Source organism: Nycticebus coucang, chromosome X (assembly GCF_027406575.1).
Source record: "Nycticebus coucang isolate mNycCou1 chromosome X, mNycCou1.pri, whole genome shotgun sequence".
In the NCBI taxonomy this organism is placed as follows: Eukaryota; Metazoa; Chordata; class Mammalia; order Primates; family Lorisidae; genus Nycticebus; species Nycticebus coucang.
The window spans coordinates 106828885-106840243 of NC_069804.1; positions in this window are offsets into that span (position 1 = coordinate 106828885).

Below are 11359 nucleotides of genomic sequence, written 5' to 3' on the forward strand. Positions count from 1 at the left end.
TAGACTAATGGATACGGGGGTCCTCACACTTTTTACACAGGGGTCCAGTTCACTGTCCCTCAGACTGTTGGAGGGCCAGACTATAGTTTAAAAAAAAAAAAACTATGAACAAATTCCTATGCACACAGCGCATATCTTATTTTGAAGTAAAAAAACAAAACAGGAACAAATACAATCACACCGCCACATGTGGCCCATGGGCCATAGTTTGAGGACCCCTGGGATAGAATATGTAGGTAAATTGGTATGTGATAAAACAAATAGAGCATAATGTTAATTGGTTGTGAAAATGGGTATTCACGTTTAGCTTTCCTGCATGTTATAAAATAGTGTCATGGAGGGTATGAGAACTGAAGTAGACCATGCAATGTGGAAAACATTTTTGAGTCTAAAGGAGAGAGAGAATTTTCTGTCGGAAGACTCATGGTGAGCAAAGGCACATTGAATAGAACAGAAAGGAATGGAATGGCTATGACAGACTCTGGAAGCTGGAGCAGAGGCGTTATACTAGTGAGAAATATTTGCCTACACATCATGGACCAGATTGTGACAAATTTTAAAAAGCAAAGTAAGGGACTATATAACATATTGGGGGCATTTAGTAACATGTTCATAGGAAAATGGCTTGTCACAAACAATGTCTTAGGAAGATAGTTTGGCCCGTAATTTTCACTACAAGGTTGCACCAGAGAGAGCCTTTCATTAGGCAACTTCACTACATAATCATTACCACAATGCAAACATGAAGTGATGAAGGGGTGGCTTCAGTGAAATAAGTGGAAATGCTCTTCACCTTTAAGCTATGAATTAATGGTTACTATACCCATTGCTCTATATATCTTTTTTTTTTTTTTTTTCAGTTTTGGCCAGGGCCAAGTTCGAACCCACCACCCCCAGTATATGGGGCCAGTGCCCTGCTTCTTGAGCCACAGGCACCACCCATTGCTCTATATATCTTAACAAACTTGTTCCAATATAGGCTATCACATTCTTCTTATAGAATGGAATTACATATACAGAAATCATCTACTATAAACTTCTGGTTGATACCAGGTGTGTACCTAGTTAATAAGTTCTTGACTAAAATAAATGGGACTAGGACTTGGAAGCTCATTAATTGTACACACCAGAAGCTAGTTTCCAAGGATTACAAAACAAGGCAGAGTAGAAACTATACCTGAAGGATTGATTATTAAAGTAATAGAGAATCAAGAAGAACCTAGTAATAGTGCAGAGCTGTTAGGACTTAAAGCTGGACGTGTTGTAATGTGTTTCAGTAAACTAGCTATTGGAATACTATATGTTGTAGGCCACCTGACAAAAAGGAACAAGTGGACTGTGAAATGACTTGAGCACATAAAAAAGGCTTGTAACAAGGCCAGAGTGGAAGTAGTAATAAGAGATTTTAACTACCCAGGGATAGACTGGCAGCATTAAATACAAAAGACAAGACATTGGACAGTTTTTTTATGGCCTTGAAACATGATTTTTTTTATTCAATTTGGAGGTCACCCACTAAGATAAGCATAACGTAACATATGGTTGAATACCTGCAAATACGTTGAAATACGTTGCATTTTAGTAGCAAAGTTTATAGTGCTAAATAGGAAAGGATAATAATGTGAGGTTTATTTAAAAACAAAAAGATAGGGAGGTGCCTATGGCTCAGTGGGTAGGGCACTGGCCCCATATACCGAGGGTGGTGGGTTAGAGCTTGGCCCCAGCCAAACTGCAACAATAACAACAAAAATAGCTGAGCACTGTGGTGGGCTCCTGGAGTCCCAGCTACTCGGGAGGCTGAGGCAAGAGAATCGCCTAAGCCCAAGAGTTGGAGGTTGCTATGAGATGTGACGCTACGACACTCTACCAAGGCAGTAAAGTAAGACTCTGTCTCTTAAAAAAAAAAAAAAAAAGATATAGAGCAGAAGGATTTAGAAAATGGTGGTTTGGAAGGTCAAATGCAGAATAAGTGGGCAGCTTCGGATACATCCAGCATTAAGAAAACAATGATAGTCTCTACAGATAGAAAATTTGAGAAAGAAACATATAGAAGCATACAAAGTTAATGAGAAAGGGTATTGTAGCAACTGTGACTAGAAAAAGGAAATTAGGATTAAAATAAATATGCAATACTTTAAAGGAAAAATATCAGAGGGACAAATGATTATAGATCACCAAATTGCCTTGCTGAGTCTTTGGTTTCATAAATATATATATGTATGTGTGTGTGTATATATATGTATGTAAAATAATTGGGGTACACATGGATGTGGGCAGGGAAATCACAACACTTAATGAGAATGAAAAGAAGGATTATCACATCTGGAGTAAATGGAAAGAGGAAGGAGAAACCTCTTTAGGGGATCACTAGTTGATAGATAGAATACAGAATTAGGGCCTAGGCCCTAACTGTGTTTCCCAGCCTCCAGGGGTTAGGCCTAATGAAGAGATCAATTCAAGCCCCAGACAAACAGAAAGTAACACTGAGCATGGTCAAGACTGAGAAGACAAGGACTGTCCAACTATGCCTTAGTGATTTATATTTTCTGGAAAACAGTATACTTTTTGGCAGCTCACAAATTCCACATATATGTTGGGAAGGTTCTGAATGTATTTGATTTGTTCAGAAACAGGTGTAATCCATCTGAAACAACTAGGCCATCTATTGTAAGCTGAGAAAAAAAAGAAGTGAGAGAAAAATCCTCAAAGCAAATGAATGCCAGTGTTGGCAAGAAAATTTCCCTGGTCTCATCTGTAGTTACAGCTGAGTAAGTACTAGCAATTTCTGGATACATGTGATTTCATCTGTCAAAGAAACTAAATTAGAAATCTCAGTGTCCAGCTTTGCCTGACTAGTAGCTTTTAGGTTTTAGGTACTCTTTGGAAAACACTGAATTCAGAAACCGATGGAGGAATTACAAACAATACAAAGTAAAAAGTTCAAAGCTTTTATATACATTCGAACTATACCTCTTTGCCTCTAGTTGCAATTTAAAGAGTATTTTCCTCATTTTGAAAAAATTTTTTCATTGTTCTCCTTTTAAAAATGAAATGTGGTGTAAAGGCAACAGAATACACAAATAAAATATTCACGGTTTCAAGGTGGGTGAACCGGCAAACTAAGAAAAGACAAATCCAACAAGCCCATCTAGTAACATGGCACAATAAAGAAATCAATATAATTTATTTGTTTAGCATATCATAGAAGGATTAAATTGGAATAAAATTAAATATGAACAATGTACTACAAATATTATCAGTATGAATAACTGGTAAATGATTAAACTTTGCATTCTTTTCCATCATCTGTATAACATGCATTATTTGATAAATACAGCATCTGATAATTTATGCAGAATAATTGTTCAGATAATCTGGTAATGGAAAGAGTTACTCTACATTCATAAATACTTTGTACTTAGATACTGCAATGCTTTTCAATGGAGGCGAGCCAAGCCATCTGGGGTATGTTACTTGAAAGATTGTTTCTCTCTATATTAGAGCTAAAATCAGTCATGGTACCACTCTTTTTTTTTTTTTAGACAGAGTCTCAAGCTGTTGCCGTGGGTAGAGTACTATGGCGTCATAGCTCACAGCAACCTCTAACTCTTGGGCTCAAGCAATCCTCTTGCCTCAGTTTTTCTATTTTTAGTAGAGAAGGGGTCTCGCTTTTGCTTAGGCTGGTCTCGAACTGGTGAGCTCAAGCAATCCACCCACCTTGGCCTCCCAGAGTGCTAGGATTATACACGTGAGCCACTGTGCCCGGCCTATGGTACCACTCTTAATGGGAACAAGAATCTGTATTCTTGACTTCCAGTATACTTCTCTGTTCAATAATATTCAAAGGTTTTGTATAGAGAACTGGTAAGGAGTTAATATGATCCTTATGACCACAATAAAGCTCATTTAATCAAGAAAATATTGCTTAAAATTAGCCTTAGCTGTAAGACTAACCTGGAATTGAAAACAGAATAGGGCTGGCATTCAGAGTTGAAAAACATAATTAAGAAAGTTAAATCTGTTCCTACACACAGACCAATGTTTCATAAAAAAAAATCTTTCTGTTTATTATTATTATTTAACTTTTAACAACCAGCAACTGTGAAATTGTTAAAGGTAAAGAATATGGAGGAAATTAATAATGGCCTGATAATAGGCATAGCAAGTTTTCTGAGATATGTAAAAACTGATCACTAAAATGTAGGTTCCAGCTTCAGAGAATGCCTAGGTCCTGGTGCTTTTCTTAAAGTAAATAATTAGTTATTGCCTTATGACTTTCAAAATTCTGAAAAACTATTCTGTGGAGTCTAGAAGCAGAGAATAAGCTTGGCCAACCCAACATTTAGAGATGTGTACTTGTGACAAATTCCACATATTTTCTGCAGCAGGTAGATTTTATTCATTAATAATGGCTCTCTTTGTAACTTGCACAATTCTATAGACATTAAAACCAGAGAGTATTATAGTTTTAAATATAGGCATGATGAGCAGGGGATATTAAAAAAAGAAAAAAAAAAACCTGACTCTTGTGCCAGTTTATGACTTGACACATAAGTTTGATTATCCTTATCTTAATATACATAATAACAAGTGTTAGTATTGGCCATAAAATTATACTGGTGACTGAAACTGCTGAGTATTGAAAAGAATTATTTGCTTCAATGTGCAGGAAAGAAGGTAACATCTCAGACATTTTGATCTGTATTTCCCAAGGGAAGAGGAAAGACAAGGAATATAATGTTATAGTGATAGATACACTTATACTCCTGAACAGATAATTAGAACATCTATCTCTAAACATACTTGGGGTCCAAAAGTTGTCAAGCTCAGAAAAATCCAGATGTTTAAATAGAAGAGAGGACTAGAAGAATTATAATTCTTTTCTAGGACAAATTGGGTGGGTACCAGAAACAAACTGATAGTAAAGAATATTTCTCCTCTTCTTCCTCTCCCTCCTCCTCCTCATTGTGGAATGAAGGGTGCCTTATTTGACTGAGGAAATTTGGAGAAATGTCTGGCTTCTCGGTTCTGCTACTGGGAGAAATAGCCAGTTTAATTCAGGAGACTGGTGTTAACCTAATTGTGACTGCAAGTTGAAGCCAGTCACATTTACCAGCATTGCAGGTACCATTTTGATCTGTACCTAACTCCTGTGTACATTTCTCAGTTGTTTCAAAATATATAAGAAGATGGATGGGATTGTGACTTTCAAGACCTTAAAAATATCCTCTATATGCGGCGCCTGTGGCTCAGTCGGTAAGGCGCCGGCCCCATATACCAAGGGTGGCGGGTTCAAACTCGGCCCCAGATGAACTGCAACCAAAAAATAGCTGGGCGTTGTGGCAGGCGCCTGTAGTCCCAGCTACTCGGGAGGCTGAGGCAAGAGAATCGCTTAAGCCCAGGAGTTGGAGGTTGCTGTGAGCTGTGTGATGTCATGGCACTCTACCCGAGGGCCATAAAGTGACACTCTGTCTCTACAAAAAAAAAAAAGAATCCTCTATAGATAGATGCCAAGGGTTCAAATAAATCTTCCAGGCTTTGTTCCTCACAGAAAACTTCCCCATTATCACTTATTTATGCAGTGAGGAACTTCAGAGCTTGGGTTTTGGAGTTTCACTCCCTAAGTTTGAATGCTGTCTTCACCTTTGTCACCTTGGGCAAGTCACTTAACTCCTCTAGGCCTCAGTTTTCTCATTTAAAAATTGGGGAGCATAAACAATAATACCATGCAATTATCCCTTAAAAATATACTTTGATTTTAAATACTTTTCAAATGTGTGTGTAGAATTGAGCAAATACAGTATTTCTAAAATGACTGCTTCATCCCCTCTAACAGATACCAAAGTACTACTGTTCGAAATGTGAAATTATATCATTCACCTCTGACAGGCCTGCTACAAGTTGTAGTCCACCTTATGTCCTTACAAGTGTATTAGTTTTATATTCTGCTGTCACAAGTTGCCAGAAACTTAGTGCTTTAAACAACACTGTTATCATATTGTAAGTTCTATAGGTCAGACTTCTGAAATGGGTTTTAGTGGGCTAATAAAAGGAGTCCACAGGGTTGTATTTTCTTTCTGGAGGATCTAGGAGAGAAGCTATTTCCTTTCCTTTACAGGGGTCCTCAAACTTTTTAAACAGGGGGCCAGTTCACTGTCCCTCAGACCGTTGGAGGGCCAGAATATAGTTTAAAAAAAAAAAAACAAAACTATGAACAAATTCCTATGCACACTGCACATATCTTATTTTGAAGTAAAAAAACAAAACGGGAACCAATACAATCACACCGCCTCATGTGGCCGGCGGCCATAGTTTGAGAACCCCTTCATTCCTTAGCTCACAGCCCATTCCTTCATCATAAAAGTCAAATCTCCATCTAACTCTTCTCTTTTGCCTCCTTGTTCCACTTTGAAGAACCCTTGTGATTATATTAGACTCATCAGGATAATCTTCCTATCTCAAGTATCTTAACATAATCACATCTACAAATCCCCCTTTGCCATGTAACTTAATCATTGGCTCAGAACATGATAATGTAGACACATTTGTGGGACCATTATTCTATTATGATGTTGATTTTTATTTCTTTCCTTAGTATAATTTACTTTATGATTCTGGGAGCTCCTATGTTAGGTGCATATATATTTAGGTTTGTTATATCTTCTTGTTGAAGTTATCCCTTTATCATTATATAATGATAACCTTTGTCTTTTTTTAACATTGTTGGTATAACGTTTATTTTATCTGATATGAAAGTAGCTATGCCTACTTGCTTTTGGTTTCTATTTGCATGGAATTTTTCCCCGCACTCCTTTACCTTGAATCTCTGAGACTCTTTGGAAGTCAAGTGGGTTTCTTGGTGACAGCATATATTTATTTATTTATTTTGGCTGGGGCCGGGTTTGAACCCGCCACCTCCAGTATATGGGGCGGGCACCCTACTCCTTGAGCCACAGGCCTTGTGTTACTGAGTTTTAACTTTTGGATGTTTTTACACTGGTGGGCATTTACTGTTCTATTCCATGTATAAAATACTTTTAAGCATTTCTTGTAGGGCAGGTCTAGGGGTGACAAATTCCCTTAGTGTTTTTCTGTCTGGGAAAGACTTTATTTCTCCATTTATGAAACTTAGTTTTGTAGAATACAAAATTGTTGGCTGGCAGTTATTCTATTAAGGAGGCTAAAGATAGGATCCCATTTCTTTCTGGTTTGTAAGACTTCTGCTGAGAAGTTTGCTGTTTTTCTAGTGGGTTTTCCTTTATATGTTACTTGATGTTTTCACTTTCCAGCTCATGGGAGTTCATCTTTTATGTTGACTTTGGTCAATCTCTTTTTTTTTTTTTTGTAGAGACAGAGTTTCACTTTATTGCCCTGGGTAGAGTGCCGTGGCATCACACAGCTCACAGCAACCTCCAACTTCTGGGCTTAGGCGATTGTCCTGCCTCAGCCTCCCAAGTAGCTGGGACTACAGGCGCCCGCCACAACGCCCAGCTATTTTTTTGTTGCAGTTTGGCCGGGGCTGGGCTTGAACCCGCCACCCTCGGTATATGGGGCCGGCGCCCTGCTCACTGATCCACAGGCACCGCCCGACTTTGGTCAATCTCATGATTATATGCCTTAATGATGCCCTTCTTGCAATGAATTTCCTAAGCGTTCTTTGAGCTTCTTTTTTTCTGGATGTCTAAATCTCTCTCAAGACTAGGGAAGTTTTCCTCAATTATTCCCTCAGATAGGTTTTGCAGGCTTTTTGCTTTTTCTTTTACAACTTCAGGGATGCCTGTGATTCTTACATTTGGCCATTTTACATAATCATTTATTTTTCATAGACTATTCATTCCTCTTGATTCTTTACTCTATATTTTGACTAACCTGGTTAATTCCAAAGAGTTGTCATCAACTTCTGAAATTCTTTCTTGGTCCAGTCTATTCTTAAAACTTTCCACTGTGTTGTGTATTTCCCTAAATAAATATATCATTTCCAGAAGTTCTACTTTTTTTTTAATGTATTGAGTTGGTTTTACATTCTCTCTTGGAGCTCATTGAGCTTTCTTATAACCATATATGGAATTCCTTATCTGTCATTTCAGTATTTTCATTTTGGTTGGGATCCATTTCTATAGAGCTATTGTACTCTTTTGGGGGTGTTCTTTCACTCTGAGTTTTCAGACTTCTGGAGTTCTTACACTGATTCTTTCTTATCTGGAGCAGCTGTCATTTCTTTTCTTTCTTTTTTTTTTTTTTGTAGAGACAGAGTCTCACTTTACCACCCTCGGTAGACTGTCATGACGTCACAGGACTCACAGCAACCTCTAGCTCTTGGGCTTCCGCGATTCTCCTGCCTCAGCCTCCCGAGCAGCTGGGACTACAGGCGCCCGCCACAACGCCCGGTTATTTTTTGGTTGCAGTTCAGCCGGGGCTGGGTTTGAACCCACCACCCTCTGTATATGGGGCCGGCACCCTACTCACTGAGCCACAGGTGCCACCCTGTCATTTCTTGTTTTGCAATTTTCTTTTGTACCTTCCTTCTTAAGAGTATGCCTGTAGTGTATGTTGGGTAAGGAGCCTTGGCTTTCTTGTGGTGCTTTGATGAGTGTCTAGGTTTTGGCTATATAGCTTGCTTATAGATATGTGTGGTGGTTTTCTCTATTGCTAGTTATTTGTGTGCTGTAGTGGTGATGTACTATGTGCATGAGCAGATTCTCTGTCTCTTATCAACAAGGGAAGATGAATTTCTTAGAAATCCTTTCTCTTTCCCCAGCCCTGTGGTCTTTTTAACAGTGAATTATATTGTGATATCTAGTTTAATCTCTAAGTCAGTAGGTGACACTTGTGGGTAAGAACTCCCTATCCCCTGTGCAATTGCATCGGTGTATGCTGTAATGGGCTGTGCAAGTTGTTCTCTGTGCCGGTAAGTGGCACTCGGGGAAAGAGCCAACTGTAGTGTTTTCTGGGACCAGGCTTTAGCCAATCAGGAGAAGCACTCTAATTTCCCAGGCAGAGTGTGTTGGGCCCTGGAGCTCCCAGGGGACTGCTTTCTGTGTTTCATCACAGCTGGGGCTGGAGGAGTGAGGCTGAGTGAGGCTGGGTTGAATGAACTTATGTTCAACAAAGGCAGGCAAAAGAGCTATCTTGGAAAGGGTTGAGGGTCAGCTCCCAGGCCAGTGGAGAAAGCTACTAGGGAGGCACAAAAGCGACCCTATCAATCCAGAAATGTCTGCTCTTGGAGGAGGGGCAATCTGAGATTCACAGTCTGGCAAATGGGAGTGGTTTTAGCTTTTCTCCCTCTTTTCTTGCCCCATGAATCTCCTTCCAGGATCTGGCTGCAAGCAGAGCCCAAACTAACCAAACTTACCAGCAATGGCTCTCTCAGCCCAGGATCCCATCCCAGACTGAAACTATAGCTTTTCTGTGGGGGAAGAGGTGCTCCACTAGTGAGCTGTGACTTGGACCCATATTACACTCTTTCCTTTTAATTCTGTCTGCATGGGGTCCCTTGTCTTCCAAGATTAGTTCACAAATCTCCCCTTCATGTCCCTGAGCAATATGATCAAGTCCTGGTGGTACAGGGGGTGACCTGTGGGCCTATCGTGTGATCCCCCAAGTTCAATCCTTGACCATGCCAGGGAGAAGCCTGCTGGTTTTGCATTGTCTGTGGAGTGCTCAAGGAGGCTTAATGTCCTTCTATTCTGGAGTATGCTCTGCTATGCTGGAGCATCCAGGCAGGTGACATAAGGGAGTGCCAGTGGGCAGCAAGCTCACAAATTTTGAGTACCCGTTAGTGTGCTGCAGGTCTTTAAGAGGAAAGGCATGAACCTCATTCTTTGTAGATGTCTTGGTGTGGTTGGTACAATAACAAGGGGAAGCAGCCACTCCAGAGAGCTGTGGCTTAATTATTCCTTGGGGTACCCATGCTGACTCACATGGGAACTGCGATGGCTGTCTTGGCAGCTATGAGTAGGTGAGGGGAGATGGAGGAAAGGAGTCTGAATGGAGGAAACTTGACCCTCTGGCCCCCTTTATCCTAAGGGGCTCCTTTGGCTTGGTGTGCTTTCTTTTCCCCTTAAGTTAGCCAACCTTGAATGTCTGAGCTCTGGGATCACATAGAGTCCCTGGGACCCACCAGCCCCCTGTGGCCACCAGTCTGGGCATGTGTTGGGGAAATGTTTGTGTGGGTACAGGTGACAAGAAATCTGAAGCACTGAAACTCTCTCTCTAGGGAAGACAACGGCACACAATGTGAGGAAAAGCAATATGATGCCTGCCACCTTGGTTTGGGACTGTGGTGAGGAGGAGTGACCCCAAGAGGACAGGCAGCCCAGTGCTCTGTTCTCAAGAAGTTCCTGGCTTACTTGTGGTAGCAGATTTTGGGCTCAGAGGATAGGGAAGCTCTGAAGGAGTTTGGGAGCCTATAGTCTGCCAAAAGTATGAGGGGAGGGAAAAAAAGACACTCCCACCTACCCTTTCCATAGGGCTCCAAATTCTTTGGGGGTAGGCGTTGATCTCTTCCAACATCCTTGCTTTGGTAGGTTCTGGCACTTTTCCCTCAGAATTATACCTGGGCTATTTTTTTTTCTTCTAAAACTTTTCCTTCTTTCTGAGATGATCTGGTGACTGATTTCTCTGCTCAGCCACCTTGCCTCCCTGTTCTTCTTAGTGTGTGTGTGTGTGTGTGTGTTTTGAGACAAAGTCTCACTTTGTCACCCTCACTAGAGTGCCATGCCATCATAGTTCACAACAACTTCAAACGCTTGGGCTCAAGTGATTCTCTTGCCTCAGCCTCTGAAATAGCTGAGACTACAGGAGCCCACCACAACGCCTGGCTATTTTTATTGATGGGGACTTGCTCTTGCTCAGGCTGGACTTGAACTCCTGAGCTCAAGCAATCTACCTGCCTCAGCCTCCCAGAGTGCTAGGATTACATGCGTGAGCCATTGTGCCCAGCCTATTATTGTGTGCTTTAATTTGCATTTACCCGATGATGAATGATGTTGAACATTTTTTTATATACCTATTGATCATTTGTATGTCCACTTTTGAAAAATATCCATTCATGTCATTTGCCCATTTTAATGTAATTACTCATTTCTTTCTTTTTTTTTTATTAAACCATAGCTGTGTACATTAGTATGATCGTGGGGCACCATGCACTTGGTTCATATATCGTTTGACACATTTTCATCACATTAGTTAACATAGCTTTTGTAGCATTTTCTTAGTTATTTTGTTAAGACCTTTACATTCCACATTTACTAGGATTCACATATACAGTTGTAAGATGCACCGCAGGAGTAATCCCATTAATCCCCCTCCCTCCCCCCTCCCTCCACCCTCCCTCCCCTCCCTTTCCCCTTTCTCCCTA